The sequence below is a fragment of the Rhamphochromis sp. 'chilingali' genome, assembly GCF_963969265.1.
Source record: "Rhamphochromis sp. 'chilingali' genome assembly, chromosome: 17".
NCBI lineage: Eukaryota > Metazoa > Chordata > Actinopteri > Cichliformes > Cichlidae > Rhamphochromis > Rhamphochromis sp. 'chilingali'.
The window spans coordinates 14561101-14582147 of record NC_137944.1 but is presented as its reverse complement, the minus strand read 5'-3'; positions in this window follow the sequence as shown (position 1 = coordinate 14582147).

The window sequence follows — 21047 nt, the reverse complement described above, 5'->3', positions numbered from 1 at the left end:
CACAGTGATGTGAAGACGTATTACCATTCATCACAAATGCTAGATTCCAGCTTATTCTGTTTGGGGGGAATTATTTTTTTAAATCAGGCCAGGTGGGTGGATATGGCTGACTCTCTCGGTCATGGTATGATGTTTTTCTTTGTGAGATCTTCTACTTCACTTTTCAGACAGGTTCAGTTTAAGCGATTTATGGTCTGGCAGTAATTAGACCTGCGTGTGCCAAGTGAAATCGAACTCAGCTTTCCAAAGATGTAGTTGATCACAGTTAATTAATGATTTAATAAATGGAGAATGACTCCCCCCCCCCACACACACACAAGACCAGGTAGGTTTGGATAGTTTTCTTCCCCTTAATGAATAAATTGAAAGACTGCATTCTGTATTTACTCAGTTAATTACTGTCCAGCATTAAAATCTATGCCCATTGGACGTAGGTAGTAGGGGTGCAACGATACACAAAATTCACGGTTCGGTTCGATACTTTGGTGTCACGGTTCGATATTTTTTTGATACAAAAAAACCTTCATGCTTTTTTAATTTGTCATTTATTAAAATTATAAATATATATTTTAACTCAAAAGTACAGTTTTTAAATTTAATGTTGCTGAAACAAAGTAATAAAAAAATAAATCTATCTGATCGAGGAATCACTCATCTTTGGAAAAGAGAGTTTATTACAGAGAAATGGCTCTTTCCAAAATAAAAGCTATACTATACGCTTCTTCTGGGCTATATTCTCAGCAGCATATTAAACATATCAGGTCCCCATAAGGAGAATCATGTGCTAACGACTGTCTAAATGACTCGTGTAAAGTTTGTAGCATGCGTGCTTGTTGTTTTTGTCTGCTTCCACTTGTCTTTGCACTAGGATGATGTCGGCGTAAATGTGCAGTCATATTAATTTTGTTCCCACTAGTGCTGTCAGCGTTAATCTGAAATGACGTTAACGCCACAACACGGCAAATCTCCGTTAACGAACTACCGCGGATCGCCCCCGTGCTCAAAACCATGACATGCAAAGAATTTCTAAATTATGCGGTTTAAAATTATATATTTTAGTCACTTATAATTGTGGAAAGTCGTAGATTGTTAAATTAAATTATTAGTTTCCATGAGGGAGTTTGGCACTCACACATACAGGCTAATGCTTTTCTTTTTCCTTGTCTGTGTTTGTGTTGGTAACATGCTTCTGGGGTCAAGAAATCCATCACGAAACTCCAGAATAAAACAGATGAAAGTTTTACGAGACGGTGGGTTTACTTTTGTCGTATCAGCCCGTCCCAGTAGCCCTTGGTGTTAGGCATTCGTCACAATGAGTGACATTCACACAGAGTCTCTCACACACACACACAAACACACACATACATTCATTAAACTTTCAACGCAGCAAGTGGTCATAACATGGGAATGCAAAAGCAAATAAAAAACAACTGGGAAAACTAGCCACCAAAGCAGTAAACTGTAAGTCAATAGTGTGTTCTGGCCACTGGATGATGGATGCAGGCTGCACTGTTTGTATTTACAGGAGTATCGAATGCTGTTTATAAGAGAGATGAGATCAGAGAACGGGCGTTGCCATGGGAGCAGACAGACCATCCGGGGGCTACACGACGAAGACTCTGGGGCACTCTGTCATCACCAAGTGCAGCTCTCTACTTTGATTTCCTTTATTAGCTCCCTTATGTTTGCCTCTGTGTCTGTGTGCATGTGTGTGTCAGGGTCGATTCACTTCATGGGTGCTTGCATCCGTGATGATTAATTTAAAAGTGGAATTTTATCCATAAAAATTGAGTGACATGTTAGAGTGTTGTTACTTCTTTATTTTTTTTTAGGCACACCACTGGCTTCTTTCTGCCTTTAATCGCCCATAGTGTGGATAAAAGAATGTACAGTAGACCTGTTGTAGCTCACAGCATTTATTGCATACTTTGGTTAGTGCTTTTGATTGCTCTTTTTAGGGATTTTAAGGCAGGATGATACTATACTATGCAAGAATGTAAAGAAAAATGCAGCGAAATCTGTGGTAACCAGAAATTCCCCCCTAAACAGAAAAGTATGATGCCAGTTATTCAGTTGATACTGAGAGCTCAGCCAAATGCAAAACTAGTGAAAAAAAACTAAAGATCAGGAAGGAAAAATCTTTGAATGCAAGTTCATGCACCTGCACCCGTCTACCTCCTGAGGTTAAGGCTCTTACTTTGAAAAATCCTCAGGGTGAAATGGGTTGACCGAGAAAGTTCTTGTCAAATGTGTGCCTACTTTTGACTTAACTGATAACATTGCTGTGAATTTTTTTTCCCCATGAGAGACAACATAGTCATGATGGACAAACAATTTGTGCAATTTTTTGAGCAATTTGTTCTCAGAGCAATTTAAGATTTTGTAAAACAATTTTGAGCTCACAAGTAAAAAAATGCTGTAAAAAAACATACCGAAAGATTTAAGTAGCTGTGGAAATGAAACCCTCTGTCTCCAAATATTTTTATAGCCAGTGCTGATGGTCTGTCTTTATCATTACATCTTGCAGTTATGTCAGTTGATGTATGTTCCTCTATCATTGGCTGTGGCCTCAGTTTACTGCTAGCTGGGAGGACAACGTAAACAAGATTTTTCATCAGACTAATATAAGAAATCTGCCAAGGCCACAGAGTAATTTTAGGTCAAACAATAATTATTGTTTACTGACTTCAGCTACTGTAGTAATCTCCTGTATTACTCTGATAACGGAAAGACTGAGGTTTTGAGGCCAATGTGACAAACTCAAACAGTTTCAGTGAAGTAAAAAGTTAAAGCTCTAATATCACAGTTATGCCATTGTAAAAATTATATCTGTGCCTTTTTTCCAAGATCATCAGCACTTTGATCTCCTCACCCACTCTCTTTCTGTTTTTCAGTTAGAAAACTCACATTGAAAAGCTGTATTTCTAGTTTACCCAACCAAAAAGCTCACTTTTCCCACGTGACCAGCCTGGCCTGTCAGATGTTTGGGAAATTAAATGCCCAATCTGCTGTTTGTGCCTAAGCCCAGACAGGATATTATGATAAGCACACTTTCGCAAACAGGAAGCATTTTAACCCAAGCGTCAGTGCAGTTTATTTTGATTACGGTTTGTTTAGACCTCAGCAAAGTTTCCTTCAACAGTATTGTATGCAAATTCATTTATTTTGATACACTTACTTTCTCCTCTGGGTGATGAAACATGGAGGCTGGATCCATTTATTGCAGTGAAAGGTCTTTTATGAAGTTTGTTTATCAACCAGGCTTTGGGTTTTTCCTAGTTCATGAAAAATATGAAAAGGTTCATTGTTTTGTTGCGTGCAAATTAATAGTTTTTCTTTTCAGTTTCATCATATGAAAATATTTGGAATTCATTCTGCTAGTGTTTTCTCCAAAGCAGTAACTGGTTCAATAACGATTGTTTTAAAATGGATTACATTTGTGCCAATATTTTCCATAGTGCTTTAAAAAACATCCATGCATTTTATGCATGTTTTTGTTTCTGCTCTGCTTTGCAGCATTGCAGCTAAATTGATTTCCTCAGATTGTCTCATCACGCAGTGAGAACAGGAAGCAGGAAGTGCCTGTTGCCATGGCGCGGTGTGAGTGTTATGTTCTGACAAACACTGCCCAGTGACACTTGGCAGGGAACGCTGTTGCTGTCTGGACCGCCTTCGAATGTGCAGACGCGCGTGCGTGCATGCGTGCGTCTGAATCTGTGCACGTTTTCCTCCCTCCTTGGTCCTCTCGCAGACGGATGGCTGTCTTTGCAAAGTGGACTCAGATAAGATTTCAACTTGTCCTGCTCTGACACTTTCAACAGCCCTGTAGACCTTTACATCACCAAATACCATCCCTGCTATTAATAAAGCATTCGTGTGCACTCAAGACAGTGTCAAAAATAAGACAAATGTCCACATCTTTGGCTTGGCCAAGCATATCCTTCATGCCAAATCAGCAGTGTGGGCATATGCCTCTGCTCAACAGCCAATTAAGAACTGCATTCAGGAATATTACAGCTGCTGACTGGAGTGGCTCTGGAGACTGCAGCTGGGGGTTTCAGGGCTCGAATGATGGATGAAGTGTGGGCCCTGGCTCCCTCTCAGGGGCTCTCTCCTCCTTATCGCTGGAAGTCACCCATGGCAGAGGCCCTGCTTGTTCAATTCACATTTGCTCTTTGTCATAAAGGCAAGCAAATGATGAGATGAAGGACAGAACAAAGTGTGTGCTATGTAACAACACCACTTTGATATTTACACCCACACACACAGCTAGAAAGTGGTTGGAATGTGCAGGACCACATGTATCAGACTGTCAAAAAGTGCTTTTGATTGCACTGAGTCTGCATGTGTGTGTCAGCCACCCCAGTGTATATGTGAGAAGACTTGAGGCCCGGAGTAATCACGGTGTGTGTTTTTCTGTCTGACGAATAGGGCAGACAGACACTGGAGAAGACAAAAACATTTGAAGTCATTTATCAAATGTAATCCATGGAGTGAATTAGTATTAGCTAGACAGCATAGTGCAAAGTCTCCAAAACCATATGGAATGTGTAACAAATGTTTCGGGCCCAGTTTTTCCAGTGTTTTTACATTCCAGACATACAGCGATGAGGGTCGTTTGTGTTATGTGGTCATTTGTGTGAGCGCCTGGATGCATGCATGTTTGTGTGCAAATGAGCCCTGGGCGGAGCGCATAGGATGGGAAGGGAAGCGCATTTTGGCCGTGGGATTAGGTATAAGTGGGCGCGTTGCGAAAGACGGGGAAAACAAAGTGAGGATAGATAAAGCAGAGGGTGGAGTGAGGTGGAGAAAATTAAAGGAAAATAAATGGGAGGGTAAAAAGGCAAGTATAAGTAGAAGAGTGGAGCAGGGTGGAAAATAGTGGGAAAAAAATAAGGAGGGCAGGAGGGAGGGAGGGAGGGGTTGAAGGCCTGAGGGAGTGGCAGCGAGGGCCGTTTGAGTTGGAGCGAGTGATGAAGGGGCTTTGGAAGGGGAAAGGGAGAGAGGGACACTGTGAAATGTTGAAAAACCTCACAATTGATGGTGTTTGATTTCCACAGTAATTACCATTCCTCTGGCTCCGCGCATTCCCAATCTGGCCCTATCTTATATCCACGCCACATTCCGCAAATGATTAGCTGGCCCACTGCTTCTCCCTACTACCCACGGACCGAGTCTGTGAGGAAGATGTGAAGAGTCTGAGTTTTCAAAAAAACAAAGCACCCCCCCCCCCCAAAAAAAAAAAAAAAAAAGCTACTGATGTCTCAAAAACTTCAAAATAAAACTAAGATCTTTGGAATAAAGTGCTTACACTTTACACAAAAGGGCTGACACTATGCAACAATTCCACAGAGTATGTAGGATCCTCACCCTTAATGTTTGCACAAAAAAGAATGAAGAAGGGGGAAAAAAGACAGATGGAGGACACAAAAATTGCTGTGCCAAGCCTATTCGCTTGAACAGCTCCAACAGCAGCCTCTGCTCCTTAGCTGTGTGAAAAGCATTGCTCACATTATTTAAAATGTCCAGTTTACTTTTTGCTGGGAAAAAGTAAAAAAGAAATGTTGAAAAACTGCACAAAAATTAACATTTAATGTTGAATTTGAAAGCTTTCCCCCCCAATTATATTCTCATTATTACTGTATTCTTTTGAACTTTGCACAATTTTCATAAAAGCTGTGATAGGGCAACAAAAGATGAAAAAAGTTGCTCAATGCCAAACCCCCCCACACTTCTTATCAGATTAATTGACAACAGGTTAAAAACACGATTTGATATTAAAAGAGCATTGCATGCCGGTTTTGGACCACCCAGTCTGTCCTTGCCAAGGAAGGTCTTGCTTATTACAGCAAGATAATGCCAAACAACATTCTGCATTTATTACAACAACCTGGAGCCAAGCAACACGGATAACCTTTGTACATTTGATTCTTCGGAATTAAGTGCTGCTGGATTACCAGCTGAGGTTTCTCTTGGCACGTGTGTGTGTCTGCATGTATTTTCCAGCATACAAGCTCTTGCAGTAACTTCATGTTTTTGATGTTTGTGCGCTTGTGACCATGTGTTTGTGTGTGTGGCCGTGTAATATAAAGGTACAATATGAGAGATTTGGGGCTGCCACATACACGGGAGCAGATTGTAGATAAGTGGACCTCCAGACTGTAGAGCAGCTGGAGGTCTTAGGCTTCAGCCACTATTCTATAAGCCATGTCATCAATCACTGTCTAGTTACACAGCAGGAGATTTCACTGTGTCTCTAAAGCCGGCACAGCAATAAAGTCACTCAACTTTTCCAATACTGCACAGGGAAGCATGAGAGCAGCAACATGGTCTAAGTATAAAATCATACTCAAAGTAAGCATAAGTATTCGTGGACTGCCTTAATTCTTTTTGACATAGATTCAGCAAGGTGCTGGAAACATGCCTCAGACGTGGTCTATACTGACCTTGAATCACACAGTTTCTGCAGATTTGTTGGCTGCACATCATCCCAAAGGTTTGATATCTGCTGACTGTGGAGACAATATTAGTAGAATGAACTCATCATCATGTTTTAGGAACCAGTTTGAAATGATTTGAGCTTTGTGATATTGTGTGTTATCCTCATAAAAGACAAGATAACACAAAGATGGTTGAAAAGATGGGTATACCGTGGTTGTAAAGGAATCAACATGGTCAGCAACAATACTCAGGTTGGCTGTGGCATTTAAACAATGCTCAGCTGGTTCTAAAGGCCCCAAAGTGTGCCAAGAAAATATCCCCCAATATTACATCAGCAGCAGCCTTAACCACTGAAATACCACCACTCAAAACAGGATGGATCCATTCTTTCATTTATGGCAAATTACCAGCAATTTCAGGAACACAGACCAATGTGTGTGGCACCAATAACCATGCAACATTCAAAAATCTCTTAAATCAACTTTCTTCCCCATTCTGATGCTCTCTTTGAACTTCAGGACATTGCCTTGACCATGTCTATACACCTAACCCATTGAGTTGATATCATGTGACTGGTTGATTAGATATTTGCATTAATAAGCAGTTGAACAGTTTTGCAGTGTTTGGCTGAATCTGAGCAGAACATATAGCCCTGTACACTTTACAGTTCAGCCTGCTTCTTCTATCAGCGGTCAGATCATCAGTAATCGCTTGTGATCTGGTTCCACTGGCAGCCATACATGACATACATACATAACTACGTCTATATGAAACATTGACAGATAATATAGTATGTTTTGGATTACGAGCTGTAAAATCTGCACTTCAATCACACAAAAACTGTCTCTTTGACCAACAATTTATGGCCCTAAGTGTACAGTACTCAGATTACACATGGCAATGAAATCCAGGCCCTAAAGAATCGAATCTAATATAACCACGGTGATAGTGAGTGATTATTTAAATATCTTTTAAAAAAATTTATTTGTATTTTGGCAATCTGTAGCTGCTTGTTTTTGGACTTGGGGCAAGTTGTGACTGGGTGACAAGCACTACACGATTGCCATGCAACCCTCACTTTGAAAATGGAGATCACAGCAGACAGGAAAGAAGCTAACTCTGAGTAAGTACAGGCTTGACATGAGGCTACGTTAAAAAACAAAGCAAGCCATTTATTACGTGGCCACATAATAAATGGCAGCATGCTATGCTGTAAAAAGTCATTCAGTTTTAACTTTTACAAGGTGCTGAAATGGCTTTAGTCTTCCCTTTAAACCAAAATTGCTGCATTATCGCTGTGCCTATTATTTCACAGGGTTGCTTCACTTTGTTTCTTTTCATTTCATTTTGTCAAATACATTAAATGGGACAGTATAGGGGTTAGGATAGTCTCTTAACAACAAGAAAGCCATCATTTTTAATCTCCTGACAGGGTAAGTAAAGGGAAATAAACAGAAATAAAACTAAATATGCAGACTTCCTCTTCATGTTACCCTGTAGAGCTTCTAATACGATAGAGCAGCGGGTGGTGGTTACAGAAAAATATGCTACAATGGAATTTTATATAATTAAAAACAAGCTAGCTTTACATATAATTTAAATGTAAGGATACACATTATATGTACAACACGGTGATGCAGTAGTTAGCACTTATGCCTTATAGTAGTAAGGTCCTTGGTACAATTCCACCAACAAGCCTTTCTGTGTGAAGTCTGAATGTTCTTTAAGTGGTTGCATGGGTTCTCTCTTGGTATTCTGGCATCCTCTAACAGTCCAAAGACATGCATGTTATGTTATTTGATTCCAAGTCAACTGTAGGTGTAAATTCTTGTCTGTTTCTCTTTTTTAGCCTGTGTTGGACTGCGATGGATATTGAACCCTGGGTCTAGATTAGGTGACATTAGAAATGCCTTTGGGAATATCTTTTTCCTTTCTCTTTTGTTGTTTGTGTTTAAAGGCCTTTACACACTGGATGTAAAATGTAAAAGCCATGCAAGTATTTTGCTTCTTACAAATAATTTTCAGACTCATCTTTTCTTAATGCTGCTGTTCGCATGGGCCGTGTAATTTTGCTGGATAAATTTGCGGTATTTATCGTTTCAAACCAACCTCGATTTTTTTCAGATTTTTAGGATGTGAATCAATGAATCTGAACAATGAGACCACTGCCTACACGACAACACCGCATCTTGGAAAAACTGGAATTTCGTGTTGTTTTTTGCTCGGTGTGTAATGGCCTTAAAAGTAGTTTTTATCCAAAAACTAGACTGAATTTGATTGTAGTTGTTAAACTCTCTTTATTCAGGGTCTTTGCACAACCAAAAACCAAATAAGTCCTTGTGGTTGAAAAATAAATTGATTCATTTATCCTTGAAGAAAAAAGACCCCAAAAAACAAAGGAACACGTTTTTTCGTTGAATAAGTAAAAACACACAACTCATAGCAAAGAGCTTCGACTGGCAGTGCACTCTGCCAGTCGAAGCTCATTTCTCTGTTGTGTTTAAGTAAGATCGCCTGCACAGTTGGATAGAAACATGAATATGGATTACTTCTCCCCAGACTCTTTAAACATTTCTGCAATGACTTTGGCTTTTTCGATAATTCCTGACTAAAGATAATTGCACAATAGATCCTTTTCCAATGTGTTAAGCAAGCCTAGTTAGACCCATCGCTGTGGATTGTGTAAATAGGAAATGACGGATGAAACAGTTGTGGGGTTGCTGCCGTTGGAGAACTCTCGGGCAAATAATCAACATTTCTTCTCCTAGAGACATTGAAAATTTGGAGAAGTGACAGCTGTGTATTTTGGTAAGGATGAGAAAATTTGTTTAAGCCAAAATAGAGGAGGGAAAAATGAAAGTAAGAAAACAAACAGCGAATTTTGGTCGCACACTTCAGTTGTGCAATGATCGCAAACATGAAATCCATTTTCCTTTTATTTGTCATTCAAGGACAAGCTCTCGTGATCCCCCGCCTCGATTTCTCAGTTTTTCACTCTTTTCAAATCTTCTTTTCAACCACACAAAACAAAAAATGTTCCATCATCTCTCCCGAGAGCTAGAATAAATATTTAGCATTTCTCCGTTCCAAAACGTTGTCCCAGCGTATCATGTTTTTTTTTTCTTTCTTTTTTTCCCCTCCGCAAGTGGTCACAGGTGTGCAGCCCGCTCAGAGCTTTGGAAATGTTTTGCCTCTATGGTTTGATTGATATTTCCGGAAGAAGCTCGGAACAATTCCATGGCCTGGATTTGCGCAGGATTTTGGAATTATCTGGTGATGGTTTACAAGGGATCTGGCAAAACGCTCGACAACAGGCTTTGATCATACATGCTCAGAGAGGACAAGAGCGACATTGACCATATATGTTTTGACTGGCTCAAGTGAAGAAAAGTTGGCATGAGTATTAGAAATGCTACAGAAGAGGAGAAAATGTAAAACAGAATTTTGTCTGTGAAAGGTGTTAGAGCCTTAGGAGGACAATCTGATTTGATCCAGTCTGTGGACTTGAGGCTTTGTTAGTGTCATACAAGTTGGATGAGATCATCACCTGAGTCCATGTGCAGATGAAATGTTGGTATCATAATCTGTTTGTTCTGCTAGCCTGCTGGACTGAAGATGAACCTATTGGGGTTTTTTTCCTGACAAAAGCCACAAACGTAAAGTTTCTTGTGTAGCCAACAGTTTCTGTTGCCTATTTCTGAATATGAAAAATGTACAAATATTTTGACTCATTACTGTTTTACCCAGAGGCTTGGGAAGAGTCTTGAACTTGGAGGTGCTGAAGTGTGCATGTTTGTGCCTTTGGCAGGTTATAATAAGCCGAAGTATTCAAGTTCCAGGTTCAGGATGCTTTGGTAACACTCTAATGCAGCAATCAAAATCAAGATTACTGAGGCCCACCTAAAAAAACAGGAAATCCTATGGGGCCGACTAAACAACACAAGCTTTTGGCTATAAATTGTCATTTATGTCACTAATGCTGCAGCCAGTACCATTAATAACATAAGTATCAATGTGTGACACGTCTTCAACTGGGACACAAACTTCCATAATGGAGCAGTAAATGTAGTTCCAAGCAGCTTACCACCACTTATTGCCAGTTGTTTTGAACTTTTTATCTAAATAAATACATTTTTGTACATATATAACTGTATATGCCAGTAATTTCAAACTGAATTTCTGTTATTACTTTGGCTCACCTGCAGTACCTTGGCAGCCCACTGCAAGGCTCTGGCCCACATCACTGCTCTGATGTATTTAATACCTGGTCAAACGTCAATCATCAGTATCCCATGCACCTATTGGTAGTGACTTTAGTCGGTTGCCTGGAAGTTGAGAGAAGTTTATCTCAGGTCCTGGTAACTTATGCTAGCATTTTGTTTTGCCCATAATTGCTTGAAGTTGCTGAATGTTATTCACTTTCTGCGGTCACTGATAATGACTCACCTCCTATATGTTCATCCACCTAGTGTGCATGCAGCTTAAGCATACACAGTGCAACAATAAACTAGGTGACTTTTGAAACATACACCTGTTATATCAAACTGGATGGGAACCCATTTCCATCTTTCAGTGGAGCGACAGATGACTGTGGGAACAGTTTACCACCTGGAGATTTTGTGACTCTCATTACAATTCTCATTACAGTCTGATTACAATTCGGTTACTGTCCCCTCTGAGGTCATCTCAACTGTGTTGTGTCACATCTGTATGTCATTATGTCATCAACCATAATACTACAATAAGGACCAGCTTCCCTTCAATCCATTGCCAGGTTGTTCTGCTTGCAGAAGTAGTAGCAATGGCAGGCTCCATAGTCTAAATGTTTAGAATAATATTCATTCATTCATCCATTTTCTTCTGCTTATCTTGCCAGGTCATGGGAGCAGCAGTCTAAGCAGAGAACCCCACACCTCCCTCTCCCCAGCCACTTCCTTCAGCTCCTTCAGAACAGTGAAGTGTTCCCAAACTTGCCAAGAGATGTAATCTCTCTAGCATGTCCTGGGTATGCCCTGGGGCCTCCTCCTAGTGGGACTTGCCTAGAACAAATCACCCACAAGGCACTCAGGACGCATCCTAGTCAGATGCCTGAACTTCAACTGGCTCCTTTGGATTCAGAGGAATAATGGTTCTCCTCTGAGCCCCTATTGAATGTCACCAAGTCACTGAGAATAATATCTGTGTTTGTTATTGATAATTTGGTTTCTTGTCACAGGAACACTTTACTGTTCTGTTCGTCCATCTCACCCGGCCAGCTCCATTAACTATAACATGCTAAAACCCACAATCTCTCCGTCAACTTACCCATCTGCTCATCCTCTGAGTCAAAGATTGCAATGGGATTGACCTTGTTATTTAACTTTGAGACAAACAGCATTTTCACTCCCTATCCGCGCTTCTCAATAGATATGGTTCCTTGCAACTTGAACCTCTTCCCTAAAATTGTAATTAAAGTTGAAGGCTTGCAGTTTTGACACACTGGAAGATGTACACACTAGGAGTTTCACAGAAATTATATTATTATAGTGAGATGTGAATTGCTCCCTAAAGGCTTTTTCATTGACCTAGCCATGAGTCAAATAACAACTGCCTCTCTAATAGCCATAAACTACTGGAAAGCAGCCTAATCAAAGCTGACGAATGACTGTTTTCATTCCATTAGGTTAACACTGCATTCAGTCTATCTTTACACTATTCTGTTTCACGTTGCACATTCACCTATAATCCTTCCTTTTGCAAAAACTATCAATCATAGTCTTTTCTGTTTCATTCTTCCATGAACTATGGCAAAAATGTGTCTTTGTATTCCCTTTTTAGGAATAGGAAGGAATGTGCCCATTCCCCCCAACTCCTTTTCATTTATAAAAGAATCGGTAGTGATGAGGTGCATGTCTAGACTTCTACTTGGAGTATAGATAGGAGTCTAAATAAATCTAGAAATGCATTGGACTAGTGGAAAGTTACATTGCTGACTAGCTGTGAATTGCCCTCTTATGAAAGGAATGGACAGTGATGAAGCCGGAATGCTTGGCATTGTTGAGTGTATGGTCAGAGTTGAGAAAATAATTAAAACAATATGTTTTTCTATGAAAAATGTCATAATCCAAAGGGAACCTGTTGTCGTCACATTATTACTTGCTTGCTTGTATTAATGGACTGATCAGGCAATAATGTGCAGTGTGTGTGTGTGTGTGTGTGTGTGTGTGTGGGGGGGGGTCTATTTATCATCAGGCCTGTGGCTTACAGAGGAACTAAAAGAGCAACTTTGGTTTAAAAGGAGAGTCAGAGAGGAGATGTGTGCTATCTCTTGGTTTATTTAGCCAATGAGGAGAGAAAGGGGAAGCTTTCCAAGGAACAATGTCACCTTTGTTTTTACTGCAGGTCAAATAGAGGGCAAGGGTCAGATGCGTTTCTCGCAGAACACAGGAGAAAATTTTGAACAAAGTGAAACAGCACCGCCAGTGATCTTTTATCGCCAGATCTGCTGGCAAGATGTTTGACCTGCAGCCAAAGTGAAGGACTCTTACAGGTAATCCAGAGGACAGTTGAGGTGTTCAACTGTTAAAGACAAAGAGAAAATGTACTCTCCAGAAACCAGCTGCTCAATTTTTAAATAACGATGTGCTCAAAAGGTTTCACTGGACTTTATGTAATCCTGTGAAAACTATCCAGACAACATACAATAACTCAAAGTAATCATTTTCTCTATGACTTTATCAGTCACATCATTGTAGAGGAATTTTGGACCATATAAAAAAAAAATCTAGTTGATTTGCAGCCATTTGTTTATGTACAGCTCGTTTAAAGTTCTGCCACAGGTTTTAAGTCAGATTGAGGTCCGGACTTTGACTGCATCATTGCAACACTTTGGTTCTTTTCTTTTTCAGCCATTCTGTTGTAGATTTGTTGCTGTGCTTAGGATCACTGCCCCGCTTCGTGACCCAATTTAGGCAAAGCTTTTGCTTTCAGACACATGGCCTCACATTTGACTCTGGAATACTTTGGTATTCAGAGGAGTTCATGATTGACTCAGTGATGGCAAGGTATCCAGTAACACAGTGCAATAGTGCAAATTTGGTATTGATCTTATACCAAGTAATTACAGGGCCAGTATTGCCAATACCAATACTTCTTTTAACCTATAAAGGCAGCTTATGGAGTGGGTGGCAATGTGTCATGATTTATGAGATGAATATTAATCAATTGGCAAACTCAACACATTCTAATGACCACAAAATCACTCCGATTTTCACTCTCTAAAATAATTAGTTAATGCTACAAAATACACCTTTCAGGTTTTCATGTACTTGGGTTTCTTGGAGACCTGGGATGTAAATGTACCTGTCTCTAAAGGACCTTGGGCCAACATCTGTTGTTTAAATGTGTTATAGGCTCTAAGTAAAATAGATGAGACACTCAACACAAAAAGGTTCAGACATTTTTTATAGTCGTGACTGAAGTATGTTTTTTTCATTTACAAAAAGACCTCAGAAAAGGACAGAATCATATTTTAATGGATAGAAACAAAGCATCGATCCAGCCAAGGCAGTATCGACCTTATACCAATACTGGCTTTGGCTTGATCTACCCACCTCTAGTATCCCAGTCCAAAGACTGGTCCAAGACTTGTCTTTGCAAGGTTCAACCAAAAGTACAGAAGGGAATATACCCTGAATACAAAGGCAGCATCTGCAACATAAAGGTAAAATGAAGGTAAAGTATGGTACTTTATTTTCTGACTACATCAACTACATTCCTGTCCGGTGCTTGTAGTAACATGCTGCCATTGGTAACAAATTCCAGTCTTGCCCCCAACACGCCGATATAATCTTAGCAATTCCTCCACATTTTCAGCATTCTTTCACACCGGCATACCTCATGAAACTTTGACACAGACTGCAAGGGGAAAAGCCAAGGAGTGGTCATCCAGAGTAGGGAACTATGAGCATAATGTTTAACAGAAGTGGAGCCTCTGGATATTACTACATGATAGCATGTTGAAACACAGGTTATACAAGACCCCTGATGTGCAGACTCAGACTTATAAGTCACTTACCTCAAATAAAAGGTATAAAAATATGGACATTGTTTCAAAATGATCTAATGCCTCGCATGTAATTTTCCGCCTCTGAGCAGGAAGGTATTTGCCACAGAAAGGTTAACAGCTTATATTAGCTTTAAGGGCCTATAAAATGTGGCCTTCAGTGTATTTTACCTCCTGAGTGCCTGCGTGGATACACCTGGCTGGGCATTTAATAATAATAATAATAATAATAATAATGGATACTTTATTGATCCCCATGGGGAAATTACTTGTTTTTCTCTGCATTTGACCCATTCACTCTGTGAAGCAGTGGGCAGCCCACTAAGCAGGCGCCCGGGGAGCAGTGTGTAGGGACGGTACCTTGCTCAGGGGTACCTCAGGGTAGCCGTTTTTGCATGTCACTCTGGCAGTACGCATGCATAGTGCCTTATTTTTGTTGACTTTGCCTGTATTCAAGGGGCTGCTTGCACGGCTAAGTCGAGAAGTGTTGTCAGTTTAGTCTCAGTTTTGACATTTTGACATTAAAACTAATCACCTCTTACTGAGACCAGGCTCCAAGCCACACTTCATTAAAAGAGCATTAAAGCAAAAGCTAGTAAAACTTTACTGAAGTTCACAGGATATAGCCATTATATACCTATGGTTTAAATTTCATCTTTTCAGTGGAGCAGCTGTTACTATTGAATACTCAGAAGGGATGAAGAGTATAATTTAGTACAGAGGTTTTCAAGCTTTTTGTGACATGTCATCAGTTCTTCTTTTGATTGTATTGTCAGAGAAATGCACCTTGGAGAGCTCGTTTACTGCATCTGGACCAAGCATGATATGTCATACAATCCAGCAAATCATCTGAGCCAGTTCCCTTCTTGAGCTACTCTTCCAGCAGTAATTTTCTCTGAGAGTGGATGTTTGGTTTTTAAGTGCCTCTTTAGCTTGTTTGGCGCCATTCTAGCTTTAGCCAACTTATCCTGACAGATGGTTTTCTCTGACTTTATATTGCTGTAATGATGTCTAGTTGTCACAGAATCCCTTGGCACACTATTTGGAAACCACTGATGTAGTGTAAGTAAGCTTGAAGTTACAGCTGTTGTGTCACATGTCACATGTGTACATGTGGCTAAGTCATTGATTTTTCTGCTGCTGAGTGTTGCTGCAGGTACGTAATAAATAGCTACAAATGGCCGTTGTGTCAAAACTCCGATATGATTCATTACCAGTGAGTCTGCTGTGAACTGTAAAGTTGTATATTAAAGATATTTCATTCTTAAAAATATGTGAAATTGTACAGCAAAACAAAACTACTGTATATAAGTGAAAGGTATTTGGCAGTTTTGGGGAGGTCTCTGTGTATATCAGCTAAACTGGTTTTTCATTTTAATGTTACTGTGTGGAGAAAAAAAATAGAAAACGCTTTAAGGCTTACATGAAGTGAATTCAGACTCAGTGACACAGAGATTGCAAGACGGTGTCTTAATGACCTGTGCCTTGTCATATTCTTTTCTGTGCCTACTTTTTAATGTGATACATTCAAAATCATGCAATACTGAAATGAATATTACCAAGTAAGCTGCTGCAAATTTTAAAAGTGCATGAAACTGACAGATTCAATTATATTAAAGTAAAATCTGTTTAGTGGACCCTGACAGCATTAAAACTTTTGAGGTTATTTGTCCAAAATAACTTTTTGTTGAGAATAACTTTTTGCAATCCCCCCTTTTGCACACAATTATCACAAAATAAATTAAAAACAACAACAAAAAAAATCAATGTGACAAATCCTCGATTGATCACCCACTCATGAGCCTGTTTTTTAGTCAGAGATATGCCATTAAAGCAACAGACTGTAAAGATTCCAGTGACTCGTAACCAAGCAGAGTTAAGCCTTCTTCCAGACACAGTAATCAACTGTGGCCATAATACAGCAGTAATTTAGAAGAGAGATATAAAAAGTGAGGTTTATGACAGAATGCTGCTTGAGATGCAAATAGGATGATTCCTTTCATTTTGTTAGATTTTCATAGTTGTCTAGTTTTAGATTTCACTGGTCAAGCACTGCATGCCTTGCTTGCCTTTATGGAACAGGTGAAATCAAAACATACACAGAACATTAGGGTATCCCTAACCACAATCTGGCTTCTTGGTCATCTTTAAATAAGTGAAAAACACTAAAAAAATCTATTTGTCTTATGCAAGAAGTATAGTATTATCAGACACAGACCAAAAGACGAAGTTGGTCATGACTTATATGATCAACAGTGTATTTAGAAACCCGGTGGTTTAGGAAATGGGGAAAAGTCGGTTTTATTGTTTAGGGCTTCCAATATAAGTATTGGAAGAAGTACAATTAATTCAACAGTGGATGACCACAAACGAGAAAATCAGACAAATTTAGCAGTAAGAGAGCAAATATAAGTATAGCAAAGTCTATGACATGCGATATACCACTCTGATCCATGACTGCAATTTCCAAAGTATATATTTTCTCCTCTAAAGTAATTGATACATTGACTTGAGGTAAAGTTAAACCTTGTTTGTTGATTCTCAAAATGCCATAGAACATTTAGTCTGTCTGAAATTATATAGAATTTTTAAGAAATTGGTAAGACGTAAAACTAGATTAGCAGATATAGGAAGAATTTGACTTTAGCTCAGGAGAACAGCCCTCGAAATGAACTTCCAACATTTTACTCCCAAAGCCATCACTTCCAACTAAACTTTTTCCTATGTCAGATACTCATTGCTTGTCTTTTACCTGTTTCTGAGTTTGAGGTGGTGATGTGTGTGTCATTGAAATCTGACATGCTTGGAAATGTTTTCTCTTGCTTTTCCAAGAGCTGCTGTTTGATGAGCATCCAGCTCCATCTCTGTTGTGAGGCAATGATGTACTCCAATGGCGGATGTTTTCATTCAGCACTGGCCTTTTGCAATGACCTGACAAGCATGGAAATGAAGAGAGGATTGGAGTTTTACTTTGGACTCCAACTTTAAAATACAATCTGAAGATTTTTTTTGGTTGTTCCATTTTTGTAATAAAACACATGTATGGAAAGAGAGAGAAGGATGCATGATGACAATCCCATTTTCCTTCAATGGGATTTGGCTTCTAAAAGATCAACGAGCGTGTTTTCTTTTGCATTACTGAGGTCAAGTCAGTTGCTCTCTGATCAGGATAGACTTAACTGTCAGTCTTGGAAGCCACACATATGACTTTTATTTTCTTCTGAAAAAAGAAGACTTAAAGCAACAGAATAACACCTAAACCAATGCACCTTTGGCACTCACATTCTCTCTATTACATTTAAAATAAATTATAAGGCTTTGTCTCACCTTGCAGAGCCTGACAGTGGAAAGTCAGTTTGTCATGTGAAAATTGTGGGGTTTTTTTGATTCCCTGAAAGAGATGTGAGCAGAAGGCTGATACCACAACAAAGAGCTAGGCTTAGCTGCTGGCCTCAAACTCAAATTATGATGTCAAATGTTCTCTTTATAGCTTTTGATCACTAGATCACACTTCTACCTCCATTTTCTGCAAATTCCAGTTGTGTGACTCTAGCTCGGGTGTCTCCTTTAATATTTCCAACTGCACAGGAATGCACACCCTTTTTGTTGAACACACTTATTACAGATATATAAGTAGAAAGTATTTTGTTTGGATCATTATCATTTGCCATATATTTGCTTCACAACATATTCAGACCCTTTCACAAAGTTTATTATGTTGTAGATTTAATTTTAAATGAATAAAATTGACTTTATATTCTATCAATCTGTCTGTTTTGCATTAAAAATACACCAGAAGTAGGTCTTACCTCATCTTCGAAATTATAAATTTGTGCAGTTGATGCAGCTCCTTAAAGGGATACAAAAATCTTTGGAAGGATTCCCTACCATTACAAAATAATGCAAAATTGGACATCTCTACAACTTGTTTTACAAATAAATCTGAAATTGGAATAATGAAACATTAAAACCATTGTTGATGACAAAAAGTCAGTCTAATAGAGTTTCAGAAGCCTTTTGCAGAGATGGGAGAAATTTGGAGAAATTTGGCACAGGAAATAGACTGAAACATTTTTGTGTGCAAGGCCCGCTTGCAATTTGCTAGATGGCTAGTAAGAAAGAAGAAAACTGACTCTCTGGTCAGACGAAACAAAACCTGCACACTGGGCAGAACTTCAAGTACTATATCTTGAGAGAACCAGGCATAGCTGTTTACCTTATAAACCAACCTTACAGACTGCGCAGGGTGATGGTAGCATCATGCAGTGGGTGCCTCTCATCAGGAGGGACAGAATTATTGATCAGAGGTGATGAAAGGATGAAACCAACAAGATAGAAACAGATCTTTGGAAAGAAAACCTGATTGAGCATATGTATGACCTGAGACTAATGAAACCCAAAGACAGCAATCTCACAGAGCCTGATAGGATGTTCAAAGAAGATTGAGATAAAAATTCAGGTATGAAAAGCTTGTAGATTTTTAGTCTGAAAGAGTTAACATTGAAAAGCACCACAAAAAGTAGAGAATTCCTTAGATTTCAGTTTTTGACAACATTTTAAAACCATTATTTCTTGTCATTATACAATGTTGAGTGTAGATGAATAAAAATGAATTCTACAAAATGGGAAAAAGTGATAAAGTGAAACAGTTTGAACACTTTTCCATGTGAAATGTTGGTTCACTGTCATATATGGAAATTTCGAGGCCACATTCACATAAACTCAAGCATACAAGGCACTTTTACAGCATCTTTTCAGCACATTGTCTTTAACACTTGTTGATGTCTTTAACCTCTCCTTTGTGATTTCCCCTTAAATCTAAGCACTGAAACATCAGGAACATTCCTCAGAAACTATGAATACACAGAAGATGACAGTTTAGGCTGCAGCTGGAGGCTGTTTCTCATGCTGAGATACTGTGCAGTTCTTCGTGCGTTCCACCCACCTTTCCTTTCCTCATGTAATAGTACTCTAGTCTCACTAATGAGCTAGTTGAGAGCAACATGATGTGATGGAAGATGCTTGAGAAAAATCAGTTCTGACACCGCTATAACTATAGAATTGGGACGTTCCTATTTTGGATCACATGATATGCACTGGAATGTATGTGCACCTGTGGCTGTGTGCCTTTTTAGGCTCATTCATCTTTTTTCACTTTGTAGCTCCGCGCTTTATGTTTTGCATTTTTGTTGCGTGTGGCAAGAGCACAGATTTCTGCATGTGTTCATGTGTGGTCTACCCAAAAGCACAACATGTGGCCATGGTTAAAAGTGGATTATTTTTGCTTCTTTTAAATCAGACAATGTCTTCATTCCCTCATTCCTTCATTGCCTTCCATACCCTTCCTATTCTAGTTTCCTTCACGGAAAACAAATGAACTCTAATAGCATTCTTTGAATTCTTGGTGTGTGGAGCTGCTGTTTCTGTATTTCACGGATCTGAATGGTGTGGCCCAGGCAGCCTGGAATTTCTGGCTGCAAGATCAGAAGCCTTGATTTATCAGGATGTACTCTTTTTAAGGTGTGTGCATAGCCTGGGAACCTTGGATACACACACCTGATTACACACAAGTGTGAACCAGAGACCCTGCCGCTGACTCGGGAAGTGTCAAAATCGAGGGTTGTTGTGTCGGTGTTTGAGTAGAATGTAACAAGATTTGTCAAGCTCTTGAGAAAAAGTGCCTTTATACTTTTGGTATTTATGTCTGAATGTGCACTCTGTGCTAGGGACACCCATGGGATGGGCTTAGTGTCGGATTAAGAGGAATCATGCATTTTCATGCATTCTTAGTGGGTGTGTTATGGTTTACTTTTCTCAACCAGTATGCAGTGTTTTGGCAGCTAATATTGTTTCAAACATATGGATCGATTACTTAAACTGTAGCTTTTGAGTTGCATCTCATGTTTTCGCTGCAAAGCCACTTGCAGCCTAATACATGGCGATTGGAAAGACATGAACATGCCAGTAATATGTACTTGGATGCGTCTCTCATAGTCTCCTGCTATATAATACATCGTTCCATTGCAGTGAATTAACCATTGAGCAGTTTTTCCTGCCTTGTTCTCTGATGACCTTTAAATGTTTTTCTTCACAGGACACTGCACCCTGGGTGGATTTACACTAGGATTTAGTTGCGGCCTAAGTGCTGGCCCACCCAAACATGCTGTACATGAGCCATTCAGTGTGGTTAGCACACTTGATCTACAGGAAGGCGAATTACCCAATATGTTAAACACACACACACACACACACACACACACACACACACACACACACACACACACACACACACACACACACACACACACACACACACACACACACACACACACAAACTCACAACTTAAGGCCTCTGACTGGCCATATTATCCTCCACTATAGGTTGTTTCATAAATGTACTCTCTCTATATATATGCAGGGTAATGATGTGATTTTAGCTGATTATTTCTTGTAATTAGTTTTGCCAGATGCAGTTAATTTGAGCTAAATGCTTCCATAAGCTTACTAGCTTTGTTTTATTTTGTATATTTAAAGACTCATCTATAGCGCCACATATGGTGCC